Consider the following 23876-nt stretch of genomic DNA (forward strand, 5'->3'; position numbering starts at 1 on the left):
ACAACATGTAAAAAAATCCCCACCTGTGAAGCTTGAGCGTGGCGGTGGGGGTGGGGGAGGAGCGTTTAAATATAACTTTTTTACGTTTTCCTTCAATAACTCGAAAACCGCGGCTTCTAGTGAAAATGTTTCCCAGGAAAAAAATTAAACTAAATTAAATTTCCCTCGAAAAGGTCCTGTTTATACTTTCTCTAATGCTAATGGCTTTCGTGTTGCAGGAGAGGCAAAACTCGCAGATAACTAAAAGTATTTTAATTCTGTTCTCTGTTAAATGAAATGGCTTAAAAACATTCATTAAATGTGTATAACACACCTACATGCACTAGAGACGCATTAAGGGACAAATTGTGTTCTAGGGTGTGAAAGGGTAGAGGGTACGGTAGTGGAGGGTGGAAGTGCGAGGGAAGGTAGGTCGACGGATTATGGTCATCCACTTCTCTACCTAATAGGTCTGCAAACTGAAGAAGGTGCTTCCCCGCTCTGTCTACCCCATCACGCCACAAGGAGTACCCATTGGGTGTTTCACAAAGCTGCACTGACCCTTTGCAGCATGCCTTATGAATCACTGGCGACGAAGAGAACAGACATACTGGTGCAATGTTCATATGCCAAAAAGAGCGATAACACTACATAGACTACAGATATAATACTAAAGCAAGAAATGCATATGGATAGAACCTAAGAACATCTGTTCTCCGTTGGTAGCGGGAAAATTGACTCTAGGCTACGGCCACAATTGCGTTTTTTGAATCTGGACGCTCAGCTTCTAAAGAAGCAGCTTCAAAAGTCGCCTGGTGGTGGCCACATTCGACCGTGTATATAGCTTCTTTCAGCTCAACGCGTCGTAGCGACCAAAGACGTGAATGTGCCCATATGGGGCTAAGTAGCGTTTCAGACCTGCCTGGGTGACATCGCAGCATTGAGAAATGAATGTATTAAGTAAACAATTTGCCACAATAATATGTGCTGCATTGTTACTGATTCTATGGAGACGACGTAGACAAAAAAGACGTTTTTGGACTCATCCAATAATTGAGGACAGATCAGAGAGGGGAACATTCGATCTGCTACGCAACGAACTTAAAGAAAACCTTGAAAAGTTTTTTGAGTACTACAGGATGTCAGTTAAGTCATACGAAACTCTGCTGTCTACTGTGTCGAATGCTATTACTGGAAGAAACACTCGACTACGTGATTGTATAAGGGCTGAAGAAAAACTATCAATTACTCTGAGGTAAGCGAAGTTGTATTACTTATTGTATTGTTTGTTTGCAATTCATAAAAGGACAGAATTGAATCTTCTGATTTTTTTCTCGAAGATCATTGTAGGTGTGCTGCTTGTGGACTGAGATGATTGTTGGTCACTTTCAGATGTAATTCTGGACTGAATCAATTGTAAATATTTCAATTGAAAATCCATCTTGTCAGCATGGCTAAAGTTCTTAATAAGGGGCATTTGCGAAAGTAAGAACATTTCATCTGGATCATTAGTTCTAGGTTCCTTTGTATGTGATTGTTGCAAACTCGTTTCCAAAACGCCCAATAACTCTTTTTCAAGCTCGTCCTGTTTTCGTTTCTTCGAAAATGGACTTTCTTTCTCCCTTTGCGCTGTGCGAGCAGGGGGAGAGTCTTCCGATGTAGTATGTTGTATTTCCGGTGTAGCGTTTGCTTCTTGTTGTGCAGTGTTGTCAGCGTCTTTCGTACTTTCTGTTAGATCTACAGCCATATTCCCAGATGTCCCGTGGTAAAAAGAGAAAACTGTACTTGTCCACAGTAGAATTTTATAATTTGTGGCCATACATGGCTCAGTCTGGAACTTGAAAATGGCTCTGAGCACTATGGGACTCAACTGCTGAGGTCATTAGTCCCCTAGAACTTAGAACTAGTTAAACCTAACTAACCTAAGGACATCACAAACATCCATGCCCGATGCAGGATTCGAACCTGCGACCGTAGCGGTCTTGCGGTTCCAGACTGCAGCGCCTTTAACCGCACGGCCACTTCGGCCGGCGAACTTGAAAATGCACGAACATTACAAATATGAAATATTCACTCTCTTTCTACACATAAAGATTGGATAAATGACAACTGTTTGTGATAAATGTAATGTTTCCTGGGTTTTGATGAATCTCCCCTTCGCCATCGTGCATTTTCGCATTTTTGTAGTAGCAATCCTTAATGATCTTCCACTCTTTTTAACGTCCTTCCCTAAAAAACTTGATATAAATATTGGTTCTACTTTTAACTCATTATCAATGTTTCATTGTAGGTATCTCGCAACTGGCAATTCCATCAGATCTCTACACTTCCAGTTTCTACTTGGACATTCAACTATTTCGAAGATTATTCGAGAGACATGCTCAGCAATCTGGGAAACAATGCAAGGCCAATATATGAAACAATTAACTGCTGAAGATTGGTTGAATATTAGTTTACCGTTTGAAAAAAAAGCCAATTTTCCACACTGCGTGGGATGCATTGATGGTAAGCATATGAGAGTGATTGATCCATGGGGATCGAGTAGTGAATACTTTCACTACAAGAAGTATTTTTCAATAGTTTTAATGGCAGTATCTGACGCAAATTACTGCTTCAGATATATAGATGTAGGGGCCTTTGGACACGAGGGAGATTGAAACATCCTGAAAAGTACTAATTTTGGCAAGAAACTCTATTCCAACAATTTACCATTACCGCCACCAGCCCCCTTACCAAACGATACATCTGGTCGATTACTGCCATATGTGTTTACGGCAGATGAAGCCTTTGCTCTGTGCGAAAACCTTCTGAGACCATATCCCGGTAAGGACATGACTAACATTAAAAGAATTTTTAATTACCGTTTATCGAGTGCCAGGCGGTACGTGGAATGTGCATTAGGTATTTTAGCCAATAAATGGCGCATATTCCACGGTCCGATTGACGTCAGTATCGATTTGGTTGACATCATTGTTAAAGCCACTTGTGTACTGCACAACTTTGTGAGGGAAAACGATGGGTACAGCTTTGAAGACACGTTATCGTGTCCTTTGGACAGTATTCCGGCCCAGGGGTCAAGAGTGGCTGTGAAAGGAACACACACAAGAGATCAGTTTCCTGAATATTTCTGTTCTACCGCAGGTTCCGTACCATGGCAAAACCGATACGCAAACATTGCTGAGTGAAAAAGACTGCTGCCATAACAAGACACCTCTAATATTCTACAATAAAGTGCATATATTGTGACTTGTTGTACTCACTTAATTTAACAAATGTAATTCACCAGATTTCTTTCATAAAATTTAAATATTTTATTTTATTTTTGATCTTTTATACAACCCAAATTAAATGATTTTACTACACTTACCTAAGGCTTCTTTTGTTTCTTTGTCCATGTTGTCCCAACCTTCACCAACAACATTAGATGTCACAACTAGCCAACCGTCTCTTCTTTTTTGTCTGTTTTTATAATCCGCATTTTGAATGCCGTATAAAAAAGGTTGAGCTTGAACTTCTAAAATAATACGTTCGCTATCAAGTTCAATTTTTTCCATCTCACACATCGAAAAAACTGTAATGAAACACTTGACTACACACACTACTCTGTGTTGACCTGAGTTCACGTGGGAAGGTAATGTGAGAAGCGTCTTTTGTCGCAGGGAATGGGCCCCGGCCCATCCGACTAGCGTCTGACTTTGAGGATGCGCCTTCCCGTCGGACGTTGGCAGAAAAAGACGCTGTGTGTGGCCACTACCGGTCTTCTCCAGCCTGTCTATAACTGTGGCGTCTTTTGACGCTGAGCGTCCAGCTTCAAAAGTGTGGCCGTATGCACACAGAAAGAAAGAGTGTCACCTGCGCAGGGGCACCCAGCGCGAGGCGGCTCGAACCAGCGCAGAAAATATCCCCTTGTTATCTAATGAGCCAGAACACAACGGCGGCCGGAAGGCGGCGCCGACTGGCGCGGTCTTGCGGCTGCCAGCGAGTCGAAATGAATGAGACATTATTTATCCGCTTTCGGTGTGCGTCCTGAAATCTTTCTTAATCCATTTTGCAGAACCTATTTGGTAAAAAAAATTATTTTTACGCTACTTATAGCTTTATATGTCAGCTTCAAGGTGAAATGCCCGTCATCTCCCTAATGGCCATCCTTATCGCAATATCCACATTTAACTAAGACATTCAAATGAAAAATACCTGTCTCTACGATTTTGCGCTTGGTGTTGCTATGTGTGAATAGAGCTAACATATTTTCTTTACACTTGTGAGGAGGTCTCAATGCGTCTCCAAACTCGGGAAGGTGGATTTTATGTAGCACGTTCACTTCCAAACGCTCGCACGCGAAAATGAAATATTCATAACATACCTCGTACCTCTTAAACTGTTGGATATATGGAAACGAGTTTTTGGCAAATGACAGCACACAAAGAGGATAGTATTTTGCCATATAATTAACAGACTGCACTTTCTTATATAAGTCGATTTTCTATTCAATTTTTTTGTCAATCCAGTGCTGTAATTTAAAATAAAAGTTATCGATATCTGGTGTAAAGAGAATTTGTTAGAATGTAAATAAACGTGAAATATCTTCTCCAACGTCACTGCAAACCGACAATGTGGTTTTCCGTTAGGTATTGATATCTCTGGTCGCCTTCTGCTTGTTTAATAAGACACTCTGTTTCAAGATCCTGCCGCAATAGCTATTGCAAGATAGGTTAGTGCAATTTATAATGTGTTTTGGGAAAAGAAGCAAAATTAAACCTGTCAACAAGGGGAATATAGTTCTTACTCACATCTGATGATGCTTCTTCAGTTGAGCAATGGTTAACAATTTAAACAAAATAAATCGCAGTTCTGTTGCAATTTTGGGAGAATCCTGTAGCCCATTGCATTTTCAGTAGTGAACGACTGGAATGGAAACTTACCAAAATATTTTCTCTCACTTCTTCATCTAAGAAATATGAAAACAATTTACAGCAAATAGTGTACCACATTTTGGTTCCTATCCTCATACAGAGTAAAGTGGTCAGTTTCTTTATCATAATTACCTTTTAATGTGTTAAGGATAGATTGTGTGTATTTATAATCTAGTTCAACGTTAATGAGCAGGCTCAAGCGGTTCATAACATAATGAATATCAAGTTTACATAACCTTGTTATCCAAAAATAAAGAGGCATAATTTTTTTTCTAGTAGAACAAAGTTGCATTTTTGCTGCAGAATGGAACTGACCCAGTAACACATTTTCGTAAGCCTGAAACTGTGAACACACTGACGACTTGCAGAGCCTTGAAAACCTTTCGTCAAAGTCAGTCTTACTGATGAATTAAAACATTTAGTTAGTAAGATGATTCTCTCGCTCATTTGTATAGGGATATGAACATACACTGTAGATGGTAGCTATTTGCTGTACTTTTTCATATGCGAATGATAACTGAAGCGTGGAAATAAAATCTACAACAAAAATGCAGCGTTGTTCTGTCGCTGGCAGCAGTCCACATATTCAGAGTTGTGTTGGTGCCTGTCAGAGTACGATGCAGCAAGTAAATGTACAAACGTTTTCGGACGTGCTAATGGTGACTGTGTGTTCAAAATGGCTCAAAGAACATATATTGATGATGTTATGACGGGTAGAATACTAGGGCGACTGGAGGCTGGTCAAACACAGCAGGTCGTAGCACGGGCCCTCCGTGTACCACAAAGTGTGATCTCAAGACTATGGCAACTATTCCAGCAGACAGGAAACGTTTCCAGGCGCTACAGTACGGGACGTCCACAGTGTACAACATCGCAAGAAGACCGATATCTCACCCTCATTGCCCGCAGACTGCCACGGTAGCCTGCACGGACTGCAGGTAGCCTTGCTTGGGACCTTACCGCAGCCACTGGAACAGTTATCTCCAGACACACAGTCTACAGACGACTGAACAGACATGGTTTATTTGCCCGGAGACCTGCAAGGTGCATTCCGATGACCCTGGTCACAGGAGAGCCCGTAAAGCCTGGTGTCAAGAACACATAGTACATGCTCATTGGAACAGTGGTCCCAGGTTATGTTCACGGACGAGTCCAGGTATAGTCTGAACAGTGATTCTCGCCGGGTTTTCATCTGGCGTGAACCAGGAACCAGATACCAACCCCTTAATGTCCTTGAAAGGGACCTGTATGGAGGTCGTGGTTTCATAGTGTGGGGTGGGATTATGATTGGTGTACGTACATCTCTGCATCTCTTTGACAGAGGAACTGTAACAGGTCAGGTGTATCGGGACGTCATTTTGCACCAGTATGTCCGCCTTTTCAGGGGTGCATTGGGTCCCATCTTCCTCCTGATGGATGATAACGCACGGCCCCACCGAGCTGTCATCGTGGAGGAGTACCTTGAAACAGAAGATATCAAGCGAATGAAGTGGTCTGCCTGTTCTCCAGACCTAAACCCTATCGAGCACGTCTGGGATGCTCTCGGTCGACGTATCGCTGCACGTCTTCACACCCCTAGGACACTTCAGGTGCTCCGACAGTCACTGGTGCAAGAATGGGATGCTATACCCCAGCAGCTGCTCGACCACCTGATCCAGAGTATGCCAACCCGTTGTGCGGCCTGTGTACGTGTGCATGGTGATCATATCCAATATTGATGTCGGGGTACATGCGCAGGAAACAATGGCGTTTTGAAGCACATGTGTGTCGGAACTTTTTTCTCAACTTATCACCGATACCGTGGACTTGCAGACCTGTGTCGTGTGTGTTCCCTATGTGCCTATGCTATTAGCGCCAGTTTTGTGTAGTGAAACGTTGTGTCGCACCACATTCTACAATTATTCTTAATTTATGAGCATGAGTGAAGATACATTGACTGAAAATATCGCAACACCAAAGAAAAATTAATGTAGGGCTACACAATTTCGGAAATACGTTTTTCTGGGTAACATACGTATGTGGTTAACATTGCAAGATGACAGGCTAATGTAAGTGAGAGATAAGCCATTGAAAATACGAAATGCTGATGCCTTAATAACCGATGTAATCGCCAGAATGTTGAATGCAAGCATGCAAACGTGCATGAATTGTGTTGTACAGGTACCGGTTGTCAGTTTGTCGGATGGAGTTCCATGTCTGAGCACTTCGTCGATTAATACAGCGATGGTTAATGCTGCTTGTGAATGACATTGGAGTTGTCGTTCGATGATCTCCCGTATGTGCGCGATTGAAGACGGATCTGGAGATCGAGCAGGACAGGGCAACATGTCGACACTCTGTAGAGCATATTGGGTTGCAACAGCGGTATGTGAGCGAGAGTCATCCTGTTAACAAACGACCCCTGAAACGCTGTTCATGATTGGCAGTACAACATGTCGAATTACCAGACTGACGTACAAATTTGCAATCAGGGTACATGGGATAACCACTAGAGTGCTCTTGCTGGCATGCGAAATACTATCACAGACCAATATTGCAGGTGTAGATGCAGTGTGTCTAGCACACAGACAGGTTTGGGTCAAATCCTCATCTGGCTTCCTTCTAACCAACACACAACAGACCTCCACGCAGGCCTCCAAAAGGGTCTCGCTTGACACCTCTGAAGTCACAATGGGGGTGGTTTACGGTCGGTGGGATGCACGCTACAGGGTGTCTAGCTCGGACCTATCCTTGAAGTAATCGATTTGTAAAAGTCCGTTGTGTCACTGTGGTGCCAACTGTTTCTCAGATTGCTCCTGCAGATGCAGTGCAATGCGACAATGCCATATGCCGAACACGTGCAAAGTCTTCTTGCGACTGCTGGCAACAGTCATTTACAGTCTTAGCCCTATAACACGACCTCGTTCAAACTCAGCGAGATTCTGATAACGAAGTCTTTGTCGCCTTAAAGGCAGTCTTGACTAACATCAACTCATCACGTACAGTCTCGAAGGTAACTAACTGTCACGTCCGCTACAGCGTGCAATTAAAGCAAACATGATTTTCAGCCTCATCGCCTCGCTACTGGCGCCACTCTTATGGAACTGGCGCGAAACTGAATAGATATAATCTCTCAGATGTAGAAACATGCGTACCAACTTTCGTTTAGGCCGCACAATTTCTTCTGGCAGTTGTGGTTTTTTTCCCGTCAATGTATATAGTAGTTTATCGAGGCAATACAAGCGATTTGCGAAAACCTGGCATACTGTCTGTGTGATGGAACGTCAACAGCATCTTTTCCTGAGTCACTGTTTTGTGATGATTCTAACCCATGTCAAATGTATTTGACGCGCGGGACTAGCCGAGTGGTCTCAGGCGCTGCAGTCATGGACTGTGCGGCTGATCCCGGCGAAGGTTCGAGTCCTCCTTCGGGCATGGGTGTGTGTGTTTGTCCTTAGGATAATGTAGGTTATGGACTGATGACCTTAGCAGTTAAGTCCCATAAGATTTGTTTTTTTAAATGCATTTGAATCAGAACATAGCGAATATTTATTAAAATGAATGGGTACGTTTCTCTTGTTGACAAGTTTAATCTTGCTTCTTTTCCCAAAACAGATTAGAAATTGCCCTAACTTGCCTTGCAATAGCTATTGCGACAGAATCTTGAAACAGAGTGTCTTCTTAAACAAGTAATAGGCGATAAGAGATGCCAATACCTTAGAGAAATTCTCAATGTGTTGGTTTACAGTAATGTTAGAGAAGAAATCTCACGTTTATTTTCATACTAGCAAATTCTCTCCCCACTGGCTGTCTATGACTTTTTAAAAATTACAGAATTGAACTGGAAAAAATGAATAAGACCAGTAGCTTCTGCTAAATCGACGCAGATAAGGAAGTTCCGTATGTTAACCATATGGCAAAATACTCTCCTCTTTGTGTGCTGTCATTTACCAAAATTTCGTTTCGGTATCTCGAACAGTTTAGGAGATATGAGGTATGTTTTTATGATTATTTCACTCTCACGCACATGTGATTGGAAATGAATGTACTACATAAACCGATCTTTTCGAAGTTGGAGACCCATGGAGACCTCCTCACAAGTTTAAACAAAACTTCAATATGTAAGGTAAATTTTGTACACAGCAACATTTGGTGTATGCACCAAACACAAAATTCAAGCAAACTTACCGAATTTCGCGCAGCATCTTACGTAAATATGAATATCACAATAAGTACAACCTTTAGCGATATGATGGGCACTTCATCCTGAAGCTGACATATAAAGCTATACGTATCGTGAAATCCAATTTCTTCTACCAGGTGGTTTCTGTAAAATAGTGTGAGAAAAACTGCAGAGTTAATGGTGCTTGCATGACATTCTACTCGTGACACTGCTGCACCTTGACTGGCAGTCTACCCAGCATTCTCTATGAGCCAAGTTGGTGCGTACAGTTGTGCTATACAGGGCGGCGAGTCGGCATGCAGACTAGTGGCTTTCTTTCTCTGCTTACACGTAGTCGTCCTGTACGGCTACTGTGGCGTTCTTTTGGGAAAGTAACATCGAGCACTGTTTGCTTTTCATATTGCAGAGAGGCTATATCTTCCCAGTATTAACTGCTCAGTTTTCTTGTGTGGGTAGGAAGAATGACTTCATCGAGCTCGTATTTGTATAGCGGAGTTATTTTCAGTTTATTAAATGAATTCTTATTTGCAGTTATTAAATTAGCTGTTACCAAAATAAGTTCAATAGCTGGAGATTTCATCTGCCTGCAACACTGAACAGCCTGTCCCAAGAGTAAGACGCCGTCAGTATGTATTCGACAATGCCGATTTCATTGTCTCCACTATCACTCGCTGGAATAGTTTTCACTCCATGAGGTGTATCAAATGCATCATTCAACACATGAAGAGGTCCAGAGGCTTAAATTGCTTCCCTCTGCAACCCAATTAGGTCGTCTAGGTCTTATGAAAATCCAGATATCTCAACATAAATCAAGCAGTGCGTAATAACAGATTACTTTTCTAGACTTCAACATGATCAGTCCCATACCGTCTGACATATTCGCACCCACCCTCGAGACTGGCGGTGTAGAACAGTGTGCACAGATTTATGTAGTTTTTGACCATATGTCTTTCTTGCATTGACATTATTGGTGATTCATATCTCTATTCTGCGTAGTGTTAATGCATTTTGTGGCAGTTAAACACCCCCTTACCATGTCTGCGCACGGCATCGCCAGTAATTCGTAAGGTGCGCTGCGTAAGGGTCAATGTAACTGTGTGAGACACCCTATAGTTGCTCCTTGCGAAGTAGTGGGGTGGAGACAGTGGGGAAGCACCTACTCGTTCTTCAGTTTGCAGACCTATGTGGGAGGGAAGTGCATGACCATTATCTGCGACCTACCTGTGGTCGCGCATATACTTTCTATCCCCACTCCTTCTACTCTTTTCTACCCTTAGAACACAATTTATCCCTTAATACGTCTGAACTGCCCTTAATCGTGGTACAAACATCACGTTCACTGAAGCGCCAAAGAAACTGGTGTAGGCATGCGTTTCCAAATACAGAGACATGTAAACAGGCAGAGTACGGTGCTGCTGCCAGCAACGCCTACATAAGACAACATGTGTCTGGTGCAGTTGTTAGATCTGTTAATGTTGCTACAATGGCAGGTTATCAAGATTTAAGTGAGTGGTGCTATAGTCGGCGCACAGCATCTCCGAAGTAGCCATGAAGTGGGGATTTTCCCGTACGACCATTTCACGAGTGTACCGTGACTATCAGGAATCCGGTAAAACATCAAATCTCCGACATCGCTGCGGCCGGAAGAAGATCCTGCAAGAACGGAACCATCGACGACTGAAGAGAATCGTTCAACGTTACAGAAGTGCAACGCTTCCGCATATAGCTACGGATTTCAGCGTCCGCAGCTCGTGGTCTTGCGGTAGTGTTCTCGCTTCCCGCGCACGGGGTCCCGGGTTCGATTCCCGGCGGGGTCAACTGGGTGTTGTGTGTCTTTCATCATCATTTCATCATCATTGACTCGCAAGTCGCCGAAGTGGCGTCAACTAAAAAGGACTTGCAATACGGCGGACGAACTTCTCCGCATGGCGCCTCCCGGCCAACAAAGCCATTTAAAGATTTCAGCGCTGGGCCATCAACAGGTGTCAGTGTGCGAAACATCATCGATATGGGCTTTCGGATCTGAAGGCCCACTCGTGTACACTTGATGCCTGCACGACACAAGGCTTTACGCCTCGACTGGGCCCGTAAACACCGGCATTGGACTGTTAATGACTAGAAACACGTTGTCTGGACGGACGAGTCTCGTTTCAAATTGTATCGAGCGGATGGACGTGTACGGGTATGTAGACAACCTCATGAATCCACGGACCATGCATGTCAGCAGAGCAATGTTCGAGCTGGTGGAGGCTCTGTAATGGTGCGGAGCGTGTGGAATTGGAGTGATATGGGACCCCTGATATGTCTAGATAAGACTCTGACGGGAGCATCATGTCTGATCACCTGCATCCATTCGTGTCCATTGTGTATTCCGAGGGACTTTGACAATTCCAGCAGGATAATGCGACACCACACACATCCAGAATTGCTACAGAGTGGCTCCAGGAACACTCTTCTGAGTTTAAACACTTCCGCTGGCAACCAAACTCCCCAGACATGAACATTATTTAGCATATCTGGGATACCTTGAACGTGCTGTTAAGATGAGATCTCCACCTCCTCGTACTCTTACGGATTTATGGACAGCCCTGCAGGATTCATGGTGTCAGTTTCCTCTAGCACTACTTCAGACATTAGTAGAGTCCATGCCACGTTATGTTGCGGCCCTTCTGCGTGCTCGCGGGAGCCCTCACGATATTATGCAGGTGTACCAGTTTCTTTGGCTCTTCAGTGTATTTGTTCTTAACCCACTTCATCTAATAGTAAACCATAATTTTATACCATTGAAATACTTTTCAATTATCTTCGAGTCTTACATCTCCTGCGACATGGAAACTATAATTCGTAGAGAAAAAATGAGCAGGACCTTTTTTATAGCAAATTTAATTTAATTTAGTTTTTTACTGGGAAACATTTTCGCTAGGTGACGCGGTTTCATAGTTATTCAAGGAAAACACAAACAAGTGATATTTAAACGCCACCACCACGCTCACACCGATCAGTGGGGAGTTTTAACATGTTGTTGACGACACTCCCTTCTACCGCTGTACAATAATTTGCGACTACACGAAATTTTTTTCCCTGTTCGACTTTTCTTGCTCTTCATTGATTTAGCTACTCACAGGCAGTCAAGCATTGGACTGTGTCCTCCACCGCGCGATTGCCGGCCACTGTGGCCGAGCGGTTCTAGACGCTTCAGTCCGGAACCGTGCTGCTGCTACGGTCGCGGGTTCGAATCCTGCCTCGGTCATGGATGTGTGTGATGTCCTTAGGTTAGTTAGGTTTAAGTAGTTCTAAGTCTAGGGGACTGATAACCTTAGATGTTAAGTCCCATAGTGCTAAGAGCTAGTTGAACCACCGCGCCATTCTGCGAGTCGCCTCTGTGTTATTGTTCACATGGGTGTTATGTCTTCATTTTATTTAAACATAGTAGTGTCCATAGCAATTACAGCAGAAATTTAGGTATTACAATTAGTGGTCTCACAGCATCAACCTCACCTCAATTTTTAGCACAGATGGAGAAGATTTTTCAGCTTCAGTAATATTATAAGAAATTTTCACTGCATTCAAAGACCGACACCAGCGGCGATAGCTCCAATGGGATCAGATACGTCACACAGATTTCTTCCATCCCGGTCGTCAGTTGTGGATTCTGTAGTATCGTCCATCGTTAGTAGTAATAATACATTGCTTAGTATTAGATCAGTAGACCTGCATTACTTCATATATTTTTACCTTCCTTTGAGATAGTAGCTTAAATGCTGCGTGCAGTACGTTATGCATACTCTCTATGAATCTGAAGAAGTACTGTTAAATATTAATCGATATTTTTCATACTTAAGTATACCAAATTTCATGGGTAACACAACCATGGTGTTAAAATTTCAAATCAATAACTTCAATATTTTCGGAAATATAAGTTTTTACCTAAAACACGTAATATCCATATTGGCATTGTTAAACTGAGTTAGGGAGTGCAATGTATTCATCTATAGTAACAATTGTAACGACAACCAACGTTCATATAATCTAATCTTCTGGAAGTTTCTTTACTTTCATTACCACAGATTTCTGGCGTATTTAAAAGTACTTTGTTAAATTATTATTTCATCGTGTTTGGATTGTGTGAGTGTTTTGGAGAGAATGAGAGTGGATGGAGGACATGGGTAAGTGAGTATGTGATATTTTATTAAAACTATATAAATGTATGCGTGAGATAGTTGTTGTGCAGTAGGGGAATTTATCACGTATGTTCGAGTGAGCTTGAGTTTGTAAAAGGCAGTAATTTATTTTGTGGAAAGGAATGGTATTTTGTTTTCAATCAGTTTTATTTAGTTTCTGAATTACGAGATTTCTCGTCTAAATTATTTGTGGTAATTTGATTGACCGACATTACAAATACCGCGAATATAAAAATGCTCGAGATGATCTGATTGGGTACTTAACACACTAGCCAATAGGAATTCAGCATTTCCTGTGCGTTTGAGTAGGGCTTTGTGCCTCAGATCTATGAGTCGAGATAGTCGCTGGAAAGCCGTCTTCTGGTAAGCACCTATGTTAAACCGCGCTAACCAAATTTGTACCAAAATGAAGAAATTCGTGTGTTTGATCGGCTCTCGAGTGGTTAACGAAAAGCGCCTACATTGGTTCAAATGGCTCTGAGCACTATGGGACTCAACTGCTGTGGTCATAAGTCCCCTAGAACTTAGAACTACTTAAACCTAACTAACCTAAGGACAGCACACAACACCCAGCCATCACGAGGCAGAGAAAATCCCTGACCCCGCCGGGAATCGAACCCGGGAACCCGGGCGTGGGAAGCGAGAACGCTACCGCACGACCACGAGATGCGGGCGCGCCTACATTATTGAGTATTTTATGACAGTTTGAGTTTTGTGAGTGGTTTATTTTAGGAGATATTCGAGTGTGAAGATTTCGTGTCGTACATAAACTTCGCATGGCGTGTTTCGTACAGGTTACGAGACATTATGGGGAGCACTTCTTTAAAAGAAGTCTACTGAACGACTGAATGTGTTAACTCGCAAGTAGTCGTGGGTCAGTAACTGTTTAGGACGTTCAAAATATCGCATCTGACTAAATATCTTCTGGCTACTTTCGGGTGTGAACTTGTAACAGAGACAGTCAGAAACATTGCATAAATGATGTCGGGATATTGAATACGGACCTGATACCCATTTTCTGCGTTTGAAAGACAATAAACCAACTTTAACTAACTTACAGCTACTGCCCATGGACTGGAGTTAGGTGGCCTTTGAGTGGTGGCTATTTAGTCGAATTTTCGTCAACGCTGCTTTTGTCGGCAAAACCAGTATCTACCATCACAGAGTGAAGGGGCAGTCAACCTGAAAACTATCCAAGTAGGTGGAATGGTTGCTTAAAGATAGTGAGAGACCAACCCGCCCCACCGCAACTGTTTGACCATAATGCAGTAGTACGAAAAACAAACTCTGTGCTTTTCGTAGGAACTAAATGGGATTCCATAAAAGAATGACAACATATTTCTCGCGAGACCATATCAGATAAATCTCAAGAATCTGTACTCGAAGAAACTGTGCGACCATAATACTACTACCATGGTAGCAATCAGAGAGTTGTTAACAAACTTGAGCATTACAACAAGCAACATAAGTGTATTTTGTAAGAACTTAAATGGAATTCCATGGAAGAACGACAACGTAAGTCTCACGAAGTTATATTTGAAAAAAGCAGCTTGGAGTGCATCACCATCAACTAGTCAAAACGTACACTGCATTTAAAAAGAAAATCGTGACTGGCAGTAGAAAGAAGCTATTTTACAAACAAACCCATTGACTATATTTCGTTCCCAAGAAGGAGGAAAGTCTCGTTTGTGTCCGAATTGTGGGTTAAAGTCTCCAGGATGCAGCCAGGGTCGGATTAAACCATCGTCTGGTAACGTGCTGAGAAGAGGAACTGTAGGAACTAGAGTGTCGTAGTTCAACTGTTACCTCTACTGTCAAGGCAACTGCTTCGAGAAGAAGCTGAAAAGATGCAAACGTTTGTGAATGGTACATGATCCTTTTTTATCCGCTCGTACAGCTTGTTTGTTACTCCGCTTGTCGTGTTTCGAGACAAGAATGCGTGGTTTGATGATGCTGGGACTTGCGAACGAGACTTGTGGTCGTTTATCCCTGTGCCCACGTCAGCATAAAAGTTGTTTTGGGTGGTGTCTGACATCCACATACGCAAATTCTAGGCTGGCTTCTCATGTCTACTTTATAAATGGGTTTCTGTGAGTTTTAAGTGCTTCGTTTTGAGAACGGGAAGCTCAATATTCTTGGCAATGCTGCTGTAATCATGTCAGGATGCAATACTACCATTCCATTACATAGAAAGCTATCTTGGCCTCAACCTAACATTGACTATGTAGGTTGCCATCACACTGCCCGCACCTCGTGGTCGTGCGGTAGCGTTCTCGCTTCCCACGCCCGGGTTCCCGGGTTCGATTCCCGGCGGGGTCAGGGATTTTCTCTGCCTCGTGATGGCTGGGTGTTGTGTGATGTCCTTAGGTTAGTTAGGTTTAATTAGTTCTAAGTTCTAGGGGACTGATGACCATAGATGTTCAGTCCCATAGTGCTCAGAGCCATTTGAATCATTTTTTTGCCATCACACTAATAGAACAACCCGCTTAAACTACATATAAAATTCACAGCCACGCAAGATTTTCTATCACAGCCCCATACACACAATGCACACAGTTGAGTAACAGATGATCTAATTCATCGTTTGTGCCTTCAAAAATGATGAGTATGTCATCGACGCAATGTGCATAGAAACTAATCCTATTCATTTTTTAACGTTTATATAGGTCAGACGAGGACGGCAATTAAAACTAGACACAAGGAACATTTACTGGGCAAAGCCATATTCATGGCTCCACATACGCTGAACATCTCGTTCAAGGCGGACATTCCCCAAGTAATTTGGAAGATATTGTTATTTTGCGTAGAGAGGAAAAGGGGTATAAGTTGCATTTATTGGAAGAACTTCAGATTTTTAAACGCAGTTTCAACAATAAGAATTCAAGTTAGAACGACCAACTGCAACTGAAAAATAAAAATTTCTTTAGTGGTTTTCGTCCTGTTCTCGAACTAACATAATTATTACATCGGGCTACTATACTGTTTTTTGAATGCCAGACTCTTCGTAGGCGTTCCCAATAAACTATTGTACACGTCTGTGTAATCACGTCACTTCTCATGTAATTTTCATAAGCCTAGTTGTCCTATTCTAACAATTTTTGATGCTTCCTCCTTCAGAATGTTCCGATTTTAGCATGTGGTGCTGTTACATCAGCTGTTTTCTACGGCTATAGATCTCAGGGCGTATCAGCGCCATCTAGTTACAAGGATATTTTTGGTGAGAAGTGAATTGGGGGAAGAGGATAATTTGATGCTTATTTGTAGGTATCGTAAGTAGTCTTCCACACATTCAGGACAAGATAAAAGTAGCCCAGAGCCATGTGATAGATATCGGCTTATGAAGGCAAGAATAGAGTAAATCATAGTTCTGAAAAATAATATCACTGATTTTATTGAGCCAGAGTGGTACTGCCTGATAAGATAATTATGATTTCACGTTCTCCACGACGATAACTGAGCTTTGGAGTAGAGTTAGACACGGGAAAGTACCAATGTGCTACAAAAGATTCGCTGAGAATTCAGGTGTGTAGCTTGAAAAAGCAGAATTTGAACTTATTTTACGCTCCCAAAACAGGAAAGCAAGAGCAAAGGAAACTCATTGTTATGTTTATATTCCTCGGCCTACGGTACACAGCACGTCTTTTTCTTCCTTGCTTTATGCGGTGTTTCCCTCATCCTACTCCTTATGTGGGGCCTCTGCATCTGTTACTATCCTCTCATTTACTTGTTCAGGACATTTAAAAGAAACTCTCATGTTCTTACAGAAGATAGTACAGGTCGAAACTAGAAAAATGTCCTGTAAAAATCCTTATCCAACAAATACTTGTTGAGACATGGGCCATTTTGTTTGTTCAGACAGCAGTGTAGGCTATCTTCTTGTTGACGATCACTGCTCGTTTGTTATTGGTTATGCCTGTCTCTGTACATCTTCCTCTGTGATCTGTTGTCAGACACAGCATTTGCCACTGCTTCTTGCGTTAGCCATTCTATATGTACCGTTTTGAGGTTACATCGGTATTTGGGACGGTGGGTAAAAGTTATTCGGTTTGTTCATTTTAGTTTTTTTTAACGTTGTAATGTTTGGCAGTCTTGTACAAATTTCAGATACCCCAGCCTTTTACAAGGGTATAAAAACTGTTGGTGCTAACAGCCAGAAAGCAACAGAGAACATGCTGTTCATACTCTTCAGTAGTCAGGTCCACGACTCAGCTCGCCGAAACTGAAATAAAATGTTCTGACTCTATCAAAATAATGAAAGCGACGATTAATAGAAGTACACTGCCGTTTAACTGATTAGTTAAATCTTGTCTTATCGTACTCAGTACTAGGCACAGCTCAGAGACGATTTCTACTCTTTGTTCTTGATTACGTGAAGTTAATTGTTTACCTTAAAAGTAGAATCTCGGACAGTAGCCTCGCGGTTGCCTATAATATAGCGGGCGGCACACGAAACAGAACATGGAAAACGTAACACGGGTCTTCCAGTTAACTTACTAAATCCACGAAAATTTTCTGACAAATGATTAGGGAAATTAGTATTATATTCAGATGTTCTATGTTTTTTATGCTGTACTTCTACAATGTCCCACACCCACGAGAATCGCCTCATTTTGGGTTTGTGGAATGAACACTGAATCTAATCTAATCTAAAAAAATGTGTGAAATCTTATGGGACTAACTGCTAAGGTCATCAGTCCCTAAGCTTACACACTACTTAACCTAAATTATCCTAAGGACAAACACACACACCCATGTCCGAGGGAAGACTCGAACCTCTGCCGGGATCAGCCGCACAGTCCATGACTGCAGCGCCTGAGACCGCTCGGCTAATCCCGCGCGGCATCTAATCTAATCTTACATAGTATGACAAGACATACATGATACGTCACTCGACCGAAACACAACGTCAGTCGTTATTAGAGGCATCCGAGGCCTAAGTGGCCACTGTCACGGAAAGAATCACAATACATTCTGTAGCGTGCCGAGATATTACACGTACGACGGACGACTACCGAATAAAATCGCTGCAGATACGCCGGTCCTTGTATAGTCTTGGTAAGGACTGCAAAATTATTTACATCGTTGTTAGTTGAAGACCTACAACGATCCCAATTTTCCTCTAAGTAAATCTGTACTCTGTTTATATTGCATACAGTTCTCAGACGGATAATTTTTAAACTCCAGCCTTCAGAATTTTCCAAACGGAGCCGAGGGTAGATAGAGTCCTCTGAATTGTATCTTTAATTATTCTGTACGGATATTGGACTGTCGTGTTGGCTTTGTATCTTATATACAACGGTAAGTTAATTTAATGCGCAATTATAAATTTTAGATACGAAAATTGGTTTTTACTTAATAACTCAAAAATGAGATGAGCTAACTTCATGGAAACTTCTACAATACATTGTTATGATAAACTCACCCCAATTCAAAAGCAGAACTCTCTAACTTCGACATTAGCCACTTCTAAAATTTCGGAAAAGAGTGGAATGATTCAAAAAGTAAAACAAGTAGCTCCATGAAAACTTTTGCCATTTGTTTTTATGATAAACGGCAGCTAATTTCAAAAGTAGAACTTTATAATTTTAATATTACGCAGCTATTAAAATTTTTACTAAAGGTGGACTTTTGAAGTAACTAATTAGCGAATCATCTTGAGATTCACAATACATGGTATCCGTGCTAGAGGTATGCATAAACACAGCCTTATTACGGAATAACTCGATATTTTATGTCGTTGGGTAAAGACGAATTCGACAGAGACAGTCTCCAAAATCTCCTCACCCTTTCAAGAACAGCTCTGAGTCATATGCACGCATGCGCACAAATGTTTGCTGCACAACAGACAGACGTACTCGTGAAAGGGAACAAGCGTACGCCACAACGAAAAGTGCAGTGTGCTGCAGTTAGATGAGTGAAAATGGGTAACACATATTCAGCGAAGTGCAAGAAGAGAATGGAACACATAAATCCTTTTATTAGTGGGACAGAAGTCTTCGAGGAACGGTAAGTTTTGTTCCAGATGCTGGAAAACATCCCAAAACGGATGTGAATGAAGAGGCCGTAGACAGTGTGCGTGAAGCATTCGCTAGAAGCCCGAGTAAATCTATTAGACAAGGTAGTAGGGAAATAGCCGTCCAGCGTTCGATAGTGCACATTGTTGTTGTTGTGGTCTTCAGTCCTGAGACTGGTTTGATGCAGCTCTCCATGCTACACTATCCTGTGCAAGCTTCTTCATCTCCCAGTACTTACTCCAACCTACATCCTTCTGAATCTGCTTAGTGTATTCATCTCTTGGTCTCCCTCTACGATTTTTACCCTCCACACTGCCCTCCAATACTAAATTGGTGATCCCTTGATGCCTCACAACATGTCCTACCAACCGATCCCTTCTTCTAGTCAAGTTGTGCCACAAACTCCTCTTCTCCTCAATCCTATTCAGTACTTCCTCATCAGTTATGTGATCTACCCATCTAATCTTCAGCATTCTTCTGTAGCACCACATTTCGAAAGCTTCTATTCTCTTCTTGTCCAAACTATTTATCGTCCATGTTTCGCTTCCATACATGGCTACACTCCATACAAATACTTTCAGAAAAGACTTCCTGACTCTTAAATCAATACTCGATGTTAACAAATTTCTCTTCTTCAGAAATGCTTTCCTTGCCATTGCCAGTCTACATTTTATATCCTCTCTACTTCGACCATCATCAGTTATTTTGATCCCCAAATAGCAAAACTCCTTTACTACTTTAAGTGTCTCATTTCCTAATCTAATTCCCTCAGCATCACCCGATTTAATTCGACTACATTCCATTATTCTCGTTTTGCTTTTGTTGATGTTCATCTTATATCCTCCTTTCAAGACACTGTCTATTCCGTTCAACTGCTCTTGCAAGTCCTTTGCTGTCTCTGACAGAATTACAATGTCATCGGCGAACCTCAACGTTTTTATTTCTTCTCCATGGATTTTAATACCTACTCCGAATTTTTCTTTTGTTTCCTTCACTGCTTGCTCAATATGGAGATTGAATAACATTGTGGACAGGCTACAACCCTGTCTGCCGGCCGGTGTGGCCGTGCGGTTAAAGGCGCTTCAGTCTGGAACCGCGTGACCGCTACGGTCGCAGGTTCGAATCCTGCCTCGGGCATGGATGTGTGTGATGTCCTTAGGTTAGTTAGCTTTAAGTAGTTCTAAGTTCTAGGGGACTGATGACCACAGCAGTTAAGTCCCATAGTGCTCAGAGCCATTTTTGAACAACCCTGTCTCACTCCCTTCCCAACCACTGCTTGCCTTTGATGTCCCTCGACTCTTATAACTGCCATCTGGTTTCTGTACAAATTGTAAATAGCTTTTCGCTCTCTGTATTTTACCCCTGCCACCTACAGAATGTAAAAGAGAGTATTCCAGTCAACATTGTCAAAAGCTTTCTCTAAGTCTACAAATGCTAGAAACGTAGGTTTGCCTTTCCTTAATCTTTCTTCTAAGATAAGTCTTAGGGTCAGTATTGCCTCACGTGTTCCAACATTTCTACGGAATCCAAACTGATCTTCCCCGAGGTCGGCTTGTCCCAGTATTTCAATTCGTCTGTAAAGAAATCGTGTTAGTATTTTGCAGCTGTGACTTATTAAACTGACAGTTCGGTAATTTTCACATCTGGCAACACCTGCTTTTTTTTTGGAATTGGAATTATTACATTCTTCTTGAAGTCTGAGGGTATTTCGCCTGTCTCATACATCGTGCTCACCAGATGGTAGAGTTTTGTCAGGACTGGCTCTCCCAAGGCTTTCAATAGTTCTAATGGAATGTTGTCTACTCCCGGGGCCTTGTTTCGACTCAGATCATTCAGTGCTGTGTCAAACTCTTGACGCAGTATCATATCTCCCATTTCATCTTCATCTACATCCTCTTCCATTTCCATAATATTGTCCTCAAGTACATCGCCCTTGTATAAACCCTCTATATACTCCTTCCACCTTTCTGCCTTCCCTTCTTTGCTTAGAACTGGGTTGCCATCTGAGCTCTTGATATTCATACAAGTGGTTCTCTTTTCTCCAAAGGTCTCTTTAATTTTCCTGTAGGCAATATCTATCTTACCCCTAGTGAGATACGCCTCTACATCCTTACATTTGTCCTCTAGCCATCCCTGCTTAGCCATTTTGCACTTCCTGTCGATCTCATTTTTGAGACGTTTGTATTTTGTTTTGCCTGCTTCACTTACTGCATTTTTGTATTTTCTCCTTTCATCAATTAAATTCAATATTTCTTCTGTTACCCAAGGATTTCTAATAGCCCTCGTCTTTTTACCTACTTGATCCTCTGCTGCCTTCACTACTTCATCCCTCAAAGCTACCCATTCTTCTTCTACTGTATTTCTTTCCCCCATTCTTGTCAATTGTTCCCTTATGGTGTCCCTGAAACACTGTACAACCTCTGGTTCAGTCAGTTTATCCAGGTCCCATCTCCTTAAATTACCACCTTTTTGTAGTTTCTTCAGTTTTAATCTGCACATCATCGTGCACAAACATCTCCTGTTACGTGCTTACGAACTCAACTTTTGTGGCCCATTGAGCTTGAGGATCACCGAAGACGATGTTATTTTCATGTTGGAAAGTTACATCGTGTAGAGTATAGACCAATACAAAAGTAATTCAGAGTAGTGCTGTTCATTGATAAATCTACTAAAGTTAACCGAAATAACTGTGAGATATGGGGAAGTGTGTAGTGGACTGACAAGGCAGCCAGTCCACAGTGACGGGTAGCCGAAAGGGCACACGTACACACACGCCGACTGGCGCGAAGTCTGGAACAGGATTCGTAATGAATGCAATAAAGAAAAGAAGGTAGCTATGGAATATACTTAACTTTTAATCCTTATTTGTATACAGCATCTATCTATCTTGAGATACATGCAATGGTACAAATGGCGCCTTGCTAGGTCGTAGCCATGGACTTAGCTGATGGCTATTCTAACTGTCCCTCGGCAATTGAGAGAAAGGCTTCGTACGTGTAGTCGCTAGCAAAGTCGTCGTACAACTGGGGCGAGTGCTAGTACGTCTCTCGAGACCTGCCTTGTGGTGGCGCTCGGTCTGCGATCCTGACAGTGGCGACACGCGGGTCCGACATGTACTAATGGACCGCGGCCGATTTAAGCTACCACCTAGCAAGTGTGGTGTCTGGCGGTGACACCACAAAGTGGACGTGAGAGCCCTGGAGAAGTGATTGAGTACGAATGGGACACACCAAAATTTAACGTATGGTTGAGATTCCGCAAACATGGTGTAATCAGTCCATCTCTTTTTTATGGAGTACACAGAAGCAGATCACACCTATCTCGACATGATGGTGAACTATGATGTTCGATATTACCGGATTGTCTCCAATCGTGTTGCGACTGTCAGCGTACAAACAACGCCCGTCGCAAATCCTGGGGGCGTCAGTTCTGCATGATTTCCTGTCTATCTTTAACGAAGTCCTTGTTGTTGTCGCGTATGACATGGTGCTGCCCGTGGTCGATGGCAATGGTAATTCGCTTCATGCAATCGTCTCCTAAGAGTTCGATGCGATACACGACGTCCTGTAGCCTCTCCGAACGCCAAATTCAGTTGTGCAGCACTCAACCCGCGGTTAGTTTGACTCAAAAGTGGTAGATGTCGATCACCTTGTGCAGATGTCGAACGTGGACTACCTGTACGTCCTCAACACTATGTGTCAACTGCAACCATTTCCATGTCCGCACCACATCGCTTCGACTTAGGTGCAAACGTTGAGCAACTTTCTAGTCGACGATCCTTGTTCGCCCAACGTGACGAGGCTGATCCGATCATTGCTTTGAGACATGTTGGGTGTTCACTCTACTGTTCCACAGACGTCTCTAACGTGTCCTTGTTGGTGCTTTCCCTTCAGCTGAATTGCTGTAATCAGTTCAACTGCAGCGTTCTACCTGAAAGTAGCGCTCATGGTAACGGCGCGTAGTTTTATAAACAACGACAGGGACGACATTCCAATCGGTACAGGAACAGTCAGAATAGTAACGCACCTGCACGACATGTAGGGATGACGGAAAACTTCTGTTGATGTGTGTAAATCAAAGCTCGGAGAAGGTTTTCATAGAGAACCATCGTTTGATTGATTTTATTTTTCTGTATTTCACATCAGCAACCCGTGTTATCCTCTCTCCATAATCCCGACTATGGACAAGTTCTATCATGCGTGGATAAGTGAGTAACCGGATATGCATTTACCATGGAGGATCAGTGTAGCTTTGTAGCACAGGCTCAATAACTTTCCGCTGAGCTTTGTTTTAAAACCGAACTTGTGGTCTGAGTGGCCAGGATCAATGTACGTCCCGTTTTTTTTTTTTTTTTTTTTGCTTTTTTTTTTCGAAGTACGGCTTGTGACTGCTCAAGTAAAAACCAACGCAGGAGGTTTTGGAAATTTCCACTGCTTTCTCTGTTCAAACTTTGTCCAGTAACCTTCATTACGTACAAGGCAACGAATCTTTTTGGCCGCTATTCACTCCCATCCGACTGGGAAAGCGGCTGACGCCCCCTAAACATCTCGCCGACTGCCTGACTAAGGCCCCCACCCTGTCAAGATGCGGCTAACGTAGATTTCCAAAAAAGTGTTGGAAGAGAGCA

The sequence above is a fragment of the Schistocerca nitens genome, chromosome 3, assembly GCF_023898315.1.
Source record: "Schistocerca nitens isolate TAMUIC-IGC-003100 chromosome 3, iqSchNite1.1, whole genome shotgun sequence".
Lineage (NCBI taxonomy): Eukaryota > Metazoa > Arthropoda > Insecta > Orthoptera > Acrididae > Schistocerca > Schistocerca nitens.